Raw genomic sequence first — 7,659 nt, forward strand, 5'->3', positions numbered from 1 at the left:
AAGCCCGTGGGCAAATATTCATGTGCAGCTCGCTATAGATTTATCTTCATTTTCCCTGATGCCTTGATCTTCCAATGAGCCCTCCAGTTCTTAATGTTTTCATCCAGAACAGATGGAAGCCCTTTGCCATTACTGTTCTCCGCAGCCAAGAAAGCTATCGAGGTTGCGAAATTATAAGCCAAGATGCAAAATCCTGTATACTCCCTTTTTCAGCAGTTCTCTCCCGAATAGGATACTACGCTAAATGAAAGACGAGGACCGAGGCTTGGAAGCTGCCCAAAAATCTGTGTTAGGGAAGCATCCGGGCACACAAGGAGTACATTGGGATCCATGAGGAAGCATAGACTGATTGAAGGTAACGAAATCCCTAAAACCCATCCCGCCAAGAGACTTCGGGGATTCTGGATTTGTCACACAGCGATACTTTTTTTAAGTGCTGGACTGGTATACGTCGTCTGTACGTTTTCACATCATTTAAGTGGAGAGAAAAGGATCTTGTTGCTGTTCCATTTTGCAACGTGCATATTGTGTGATAGAGACAAGACTCATTGAATGGCAATAGCTGCCATTTCCCGGTTCGAATGGAGATTTTAAAAAAAAAGAGTCTCTCTCTGCCAGATTATCCCCAGTTGAATTTGATTAAAGTGTGTCTAAAACTCTCATATTGAAATAGTAGCATACTTCTAGAATTGCCTAGCGCTCCAATTAATTAATCATATATGCAATCTCCTCTAAATCAAATTATAAATTTGCCCTCTGGTATTTGATTCTTAACTGACCGGATATAACGACATAAAAAAACAAAAAAAAGGCCTAAAAATCTTTATATATGCCGCTGATCAGTCCAGCATATATTATTCTGCCAATTGGATGGTCAAACTACTTAGAGGAAGAGACCGCAAAATTTCCGTGTTACATGTTTCTATATCATCTCTTCACATTATATAACGAAATAGGAGTGTATATTAAACTAGGTACTAAAGGTAAATGACCAGGTACTTTTTAAAACAACGTATTGGTTCCGATGTTGGCTCAACTATAAGGTGCGATGAAGGCATCAAGCTAATAACTGATGCATACCGTAATCTTGAGTCAACAGGCATACAGATTTTCACCAATTTCGAGTGCAAGTTCATGAATAGGATTCAATAATTGTGGATCTTTTATCTTATGTTGATGTTTATTAGTTTGTGTTTTCTTTATGTTATATTGGTGTGTTATTGTAGACTCATTGATATGTGAACGCTTGTGAACGAATTGGCGTAATAATTGGTAGTAGCTCATTGAGCAAATGCCGGAAATACATTTCGTTGTCTAAAAAAGTATATCAAACTATGAGTGCTACGTAGTATGTACGACAATGCTTGTTATTCTATCTTCACTACGTATATGCAACCAGTGTGTTACAAAAGAATTCAACAGTAGCTGCAGTCCTCTTTAATCTCCTCTATACAACAACTACGCCGTAATCCTCATATGTGCAAACTACCTATATATACACTAAATACTACTATTAGGCAGCTTCATTCCCCGGATGATGAGATAAAATAGGAATGAAGCATAAACAAGCACGGCCACGCAGATAACTGAGCCAGATAATACGCCTCGCATTTCTGAAGAGAAGAAATCCATCAAAAGGTAGCCATTGGCAATTATCGGTACGGATGCAATTATCCAGGTCGCAATCTGCATCAAAGATGCTAAAGTTAGCTCAAAATGCTATGCGTACGTGCATATAAATATATGTAGCATTTCACCTTTAGCAAAACTAAAAAGGTAAACTAATACACTAGCAGGGTTTCGTTAAACCAGAAGTACGCAATCACTAATGCTGATAAGTTTTTATGCTTGTCTACATCAGAGCATTTTAATTTATACCTGTAGTGTTTCACCAAAAAAATATTTTGAATTAAAACTCTGCTAAAAAATATTTTGAATTAAAACATTTTTAGTTTCAGACTTTCAGTGCAAGAATTCAACTGTTGGATTCTGATCAGTGGTTTAAAAAGGTGACAGATAGATTAGAAAGAATTTAATGATATCGGTTTTGTTTCACTAAAGAGACGTATTTTTAGACTAAATCACTAGTGGCAGGATACAGAGTGCAAATAATCTTGTACTTTCAGCGTAAAAAGAGCACCAGGAGTACATACTTGTGTTCTTGGACCTATTTTGAACACCCCCATGACCTCCTCCTTGGACACCAATGTTATCAGTGGGATGAGTGCAAAAGGGATCTGAATCGACTGAAGCACATTGAGCCACTCGTTCAGAACATCCAATGCAGAGTCAGACGTGTTGAACCACACAGCAACAGCTATGGTTGGCACAATCGCAAAGCTTCTAGTGATCAATGCACTGATCCATCTCTTCAGTTTCCAGTTCAGAAACCCACTCATGATAACTGACCGGCATAAGTTCCAGTTATGGTGCTACTTGTTCCAGCTGCCAATAGGCCAACACCCTAGATATAGAGGATTGGGAAGAACTCTCCCCCAAACTTCTCCTGCAGAAAATGTCCAGCGTTCTCAAGGCCAATGCTGCCTAGGGATGAAAACGAAGCGGATACGGACGGATAATGCTCATACCATATTCGTTTTCATATTTTTTACCGGATACGAAAACGAATACGGATAGCTCGAATACGGAAACAAATACAGATTATCTCGAATACGAATAAGAATCGAATATGATTGGACACGAATACGGAAACAAATTTTTCTCGGAACACGAAAACCAACTCAACTTCTAATGGAAACAAATATCAACATATATAATTAGCTCATTTTATATAAAATGAGGTATAATTTATAAATATTTTTTAAAATTTAAATAATATTAATAGTATGGACTAGTGTTAAGAGATAAACTACTATTAAAATCTATAAAGGTATATTGAAGGTTATAGAGTTAGAAAGAAATGGGGTATGTCTCATGGGTCCTGCAGATATCCGAATAGCACTGTTCACCGGATATCCGAATTATTATCCGTATCCGACGGAAACTCTGGTACCATATTCGTATTCGTATCCGGGAGAAAATATCCGTATTCGTATCCTTATCCGAACTATCCGAGAATTATTCGATCCGAAAGGTATCCGTATCCGTTTTTGTCCGGAGCGGACGGAAACTATCCGCTCCGTTTTCATCCCTAATGCTGCCTGCCTCTTTGGTGCCATAAAACCCCTTTGCAAAAACTGTTGTCACAAACAGATTTATCATGAAGGGCGCTACCAATGCCACGGTGGATTCGATGGTGTAGTACCTCAGCGCTTCGCGGACCCGGTGTTCGTTGTCGGGATCGATTTTTCTTGACTGTACAAGAGCAGAATGGAGGAACACATTGTGAGGCGTGATAACGCATCCGACAAGCCCAACCGCTTGCCTTATTTGTTCTTGAGCTCAACTTGGGGACAAGAATGCCTATTGTGCAGTTAAATTAAAGAATTAAATTAAGGTTAGCTAGAGAAAGCAATTGTTCAAGGTAAAGAAGGAAATGAAAGATACCAATAATCAGGTCTTTCCCATTGGGCTTGATCTCTATGAACATCCAAGCAAAGGACAAGGCCATTGTTGCAATCAGAACTGCAAATAAACCTTCCAGCTTCCTCACCCCGTAGTTCTCCAGGGAAAGAAAAATGAAGTGTAAAATCAAAGGTGTTTTTAATTTTTATTCTGTGATGAACAATTGGGCATTGGAGATTATTGGTTTTGTTATTTGGAATTTATTCACAAAGTGGTTTTGGAGATGATTGGATTTACAGGTGAATCGTAGGTTTATTATTTTATATGGACCGGTTAGACCGGGCTCTGGTAGCCGGTCAGACCGGTGGTGATTGAGCAGTCGGACCGGCCAGCCCGCGGTCTGACCGGCCGACACTGTGTCGGTTTCGGTTTCGGGTTGTTTGTTTGGATATCCATGATTATTTCATGACTATGATTTCTAGATGGATACTATATATTAATATTGTTTGCTGCTAATGAGTCAAGTTGGAGATAGTTTGGTCTCGAAATATGGTTTCTTTGTTTATTTCATGTGTAGGTGACTCGATGCCTCGGGAGAGTATTTGCGGTGATGGACCGGGATTCGGCTTGGGGATAAGACGATGTCCGTGGTGGTCAGAGATCATGCAGGATACTTAGGCTAGAGTTGATGCACGTGGTTGATGGAGATTCCATATGGCATACGATGGAGGTATTGTGTGTGTATGGGATGTGGAGTCAAATTTGGAAGGAGTCCAAATTTGGTACGATTGGTTATGTAAAGTTTCTTTCTTGTACTAGAGGGTTTCCTAAGGTATTTAGGACTCCTAGTATGAGTTTGGTTCGTGGCTTTAGCCTGCCTACCTCATGTATAAATAGAGGGGGAGCGTGAGGCTTCCCGGTATCGCTTTAGAGAGCAATTGAGTTGAGTTTTGAGTTAGGGTTTCGAGTTTAGTTGAAATTTTTATAAGGAGTGCTGTTGGTGCACTTTGTAAACACAGAGAGAATCAATAAAGTCGTCATCTACTTTAAGAGTTTTTCGATTTGTGTTTCACCGGGTTTCTACGGTCTAACCGGTAACTCACCGGCGGTCAGACCGGCGGCATTGTTGCAGTCAGACCGGCGGTAGTACGGCGGTCAGACTGGCGGCAGTGACAGGCGCGGCAGGCGACTTCGGCGGTTAGACCGGAGGTTCAACACCGGTCAGACCGGTGGCATCCACTCAGTCAGACCGGCAGATCAACTTCGGTCAGACCGATCTCCGTCAATTTCGAGGGTAACTTTTATTTCTGCTAAAAGTTTTCGGTTTTTAGGCATACCAACCATTCACCCCCCTGGTTGGCTTAGTTTTTATGATTCGATCCTACATGAAGCTTATCAAAATTGGTGTGTTAGAAAGGTGCTTTAGTTCAGTACCGAAGAAAGAAGAAGAAAAAGTACATTTGTATCTACTATCTGTGCTATAAGTGGACTGAATAATTGCAGCTGTTGTTCATAAACAAAAGCAATTAAGAATCGTTTTGACAAAATTTGACATGTGCAATTAACAATTGATAAGTAAGGACTTGTTTAAATGGTGATTAATTAAAGAGTTCCCTTGATTTTTTTTCTGTATTATGTTGTCGTACATAGTTTAAGTTGTGATTCTGACATTCTAAACGACAAAAAAAGAAGATTATCCATGGGAAAGAATTGTTGCTTACCAATCCAAACCGGTGATGACAACGCCGGCCCAGAGCGGCATGAAGCCATGGCTGAGGATCCTGATAGCGACGGCGCTCCTGATGACCTCCTGGATGTCGGCGCTGACCATGGCGACCTCGGCCACGAGCCAGAGCGCGCGGTGCGCCCAGTCCGGGTACCCGCCGCGGCAGAGCTCGGCGAGGTGCCTCCCCGTGGCCACCCTGAGGCGCGCGGAGAGCAGCTGCACGAGCAGGCCCATGGCCGTGGTCTAGAGGAGCAGCCAGAGCAGCGCGTCGCCGGCGGCCGCGCCGGCCTGGAGGTCGTCCTCGAGGTTGCCCGGGTCCAGGAACGCGACGCTCATCAGGAGCCCCGGCCCCGTGAACAGCCACAGCCTGCGCCACGAGAAGGGCGGCACGGGCACGCGACCGCCGCCGGAGAAGGGGCGGTCGTCGTCGGAGTGGGAGTCACCGGAGGCCGAGACGATTAGCGGCCGGAACGCGCTCCCCTCGACCTCGAGGCCGTCGTCGACGTCGGAGTAGGCGGGGAGGAAGGACGAGCGGCAGAGGACAGGGTGCTGGTGATCGTCGGCATCGGCGGCGCGCGCGGCAGCGGAGGCGTGGTTCTCGGCCATGGTGAGCCGGAGCTGCCACTCTCCCAATCGGAGTCTCTCCTCTCGTGCTCCCGACGTCCTAACTCAGGGTTTAATCTTTCGGTTGGGAGGTTTCTATCGGAGGGTGCCGATATATCGAAGTTTTCGAAATTTTAAACACATTTTAGTCAAATTTAAATAAAATATTATCAAATTAAAAAAATGAAAAAATAATAAAAATTCCGACCAAAACAATATTATATTTGGGATGGTTCCGAAATTTTGTTCCAGAATTTAGAACCCTACCTCGACTCTAGCTCAGAAACTGTAAAGTGAGCCCATCCTTAATATGGACCAGTGTTAACATGTAAAATACCACGTGTTGGCTGGGTGTAGGGGCGAATTTAGCATGGTTGTTAGGGACTCAAAGTCCCCTCTACCTCACTGGATTACTATTGCGAGAAGGGGAGAGAGAGGGAAGACAAAGAGTTGGAGGGCGGGAAGAGGAAGGAGATAAGGCTCCCTCCATTCTTTTTGTAGCTAGATCCGCCCCTAACGGGGGTGACCGCATGAAAATCGGGAAGTTGGATCAAGTTAGCCACCAATACCAACATCACTACATTTGGTTTTGATCATAACAATAAGTAGCAAATGACTATAATAACATTTTAATTGTTTATACGTACTACCTTCGTCCTAAAATATAATAACATTTGAACAGATAGGACATACCGTAGTATGTTTAAATTCATTGTATTAGATTCATTTTTTTTTTATGTTTTAGAGAAGTGTTTTACCCGGCCTCCATCTAACCGGATATATGCAACCTTTTAAATTTAGAACTTAACCATAGAAATATAGGCGTAAAAGGATACGATCATAAATTTGCACATCAGTGCGGAGGCGCAGTTGTAGAAGTGAGAGGCACAGAACAACGGAAGGAAGTACGCTTGATGCGATTGTTCACGAAGTTGGCACGGCGCGCTCGGTGGCAGCTGATCGGCGGTTAGAGATGTGGAGGTTGTGGCTTGCCCGATGGCTCAAAGTGGAGATCGGAAGATGCTGTGCTCGTGGCTTACGACGCCTGGCCCGCGGGCCAAGAGGAGGTCATGCTGCTGACACTAGTACAAAACCGGCCATCCCAATCGGGCTATCCGTGACGAAGGCAAGAGGCCCGTCACAAAGAAATTCATCTTTGTCGAGCCACAAAAAGCCTCGTCAAAGATGGCCCGAGAGAAGTGGAAACTTAGTCCCCCAGGGTAGGGCCCATCACGGATAACCATCAACCGTGACAGGGTGTGGTTGAAGCCTGTTAAGGTCATCCGTGACGAGCTGCAATAAAGGCCCGGTACCGATGAAGGTCATCCGTGACGGGCCCAGTGTTGAGGCCCAAGAAAGATGAGGATGAAACCCGTCACGGATGAGTCTTAATCTTTATCGGTCTTTACTTGAGGCCCGTCACGGATGACCCATACTGTAAATACCCCCCCTACTTCGGAATAAAAGTAGTTGCGACCAGTCACAAATGCTCCAAACAACCTCAAATTAAAACTTATCCTATATGAAAGTTGTAGACAGTGATGAGATCTATAACTTTAAATTGACCATATTTGAATTAGATAGTTTATATGCCTAAATATGCATTATAAGTAATGAGATATATTCTGAAAAATGCAATTTTGAATGTTCCAAATGATCTCCGATGGAAACATGCCCTATATCAAAGTCAAAGGGTTAGATGAGATCTACAACTTTGTAATTGACAATATTTTCTTTTGAGTTTGTTTACATCCCCAAATATGTTTTATAAGTGATGTGATCTATTTCTAAAATATTTTTTGAATTTTTCAAACAACTTTGGATGTGAGACATGCACCAACACATGTCTTTTCTGCACACTTTGT

General features: G+C 42.9%; 1 pseudogene; it reads right to left on the bottom strand.

Moving 5' to 3' along the window:
* Positions 1-1,257: 1,257 nt before the first annotated feature.
* Positions 1,258-5,896, bottom strand: LOC9266474 (metal transporter Nramp6-like; annotated as a pseudogene).
* Positions 5,897-7,659: the final 1,763 nt, after the last annotated feature.

This window comes from Oryza sativa, chromosome 3 (assembly GCF_034140825.1).
Source record: "Oryza sativa Japonica Group chromosome 3, ASM3414082v1".
In the NCBI taxonomy this organism is placed as follows: domain Eukaryota; kingdom Viridiplantae; phylum Streptophyta; class Magnoliopsida; order Poales; family Poaceae; genus Oryza; species Oryza sativa.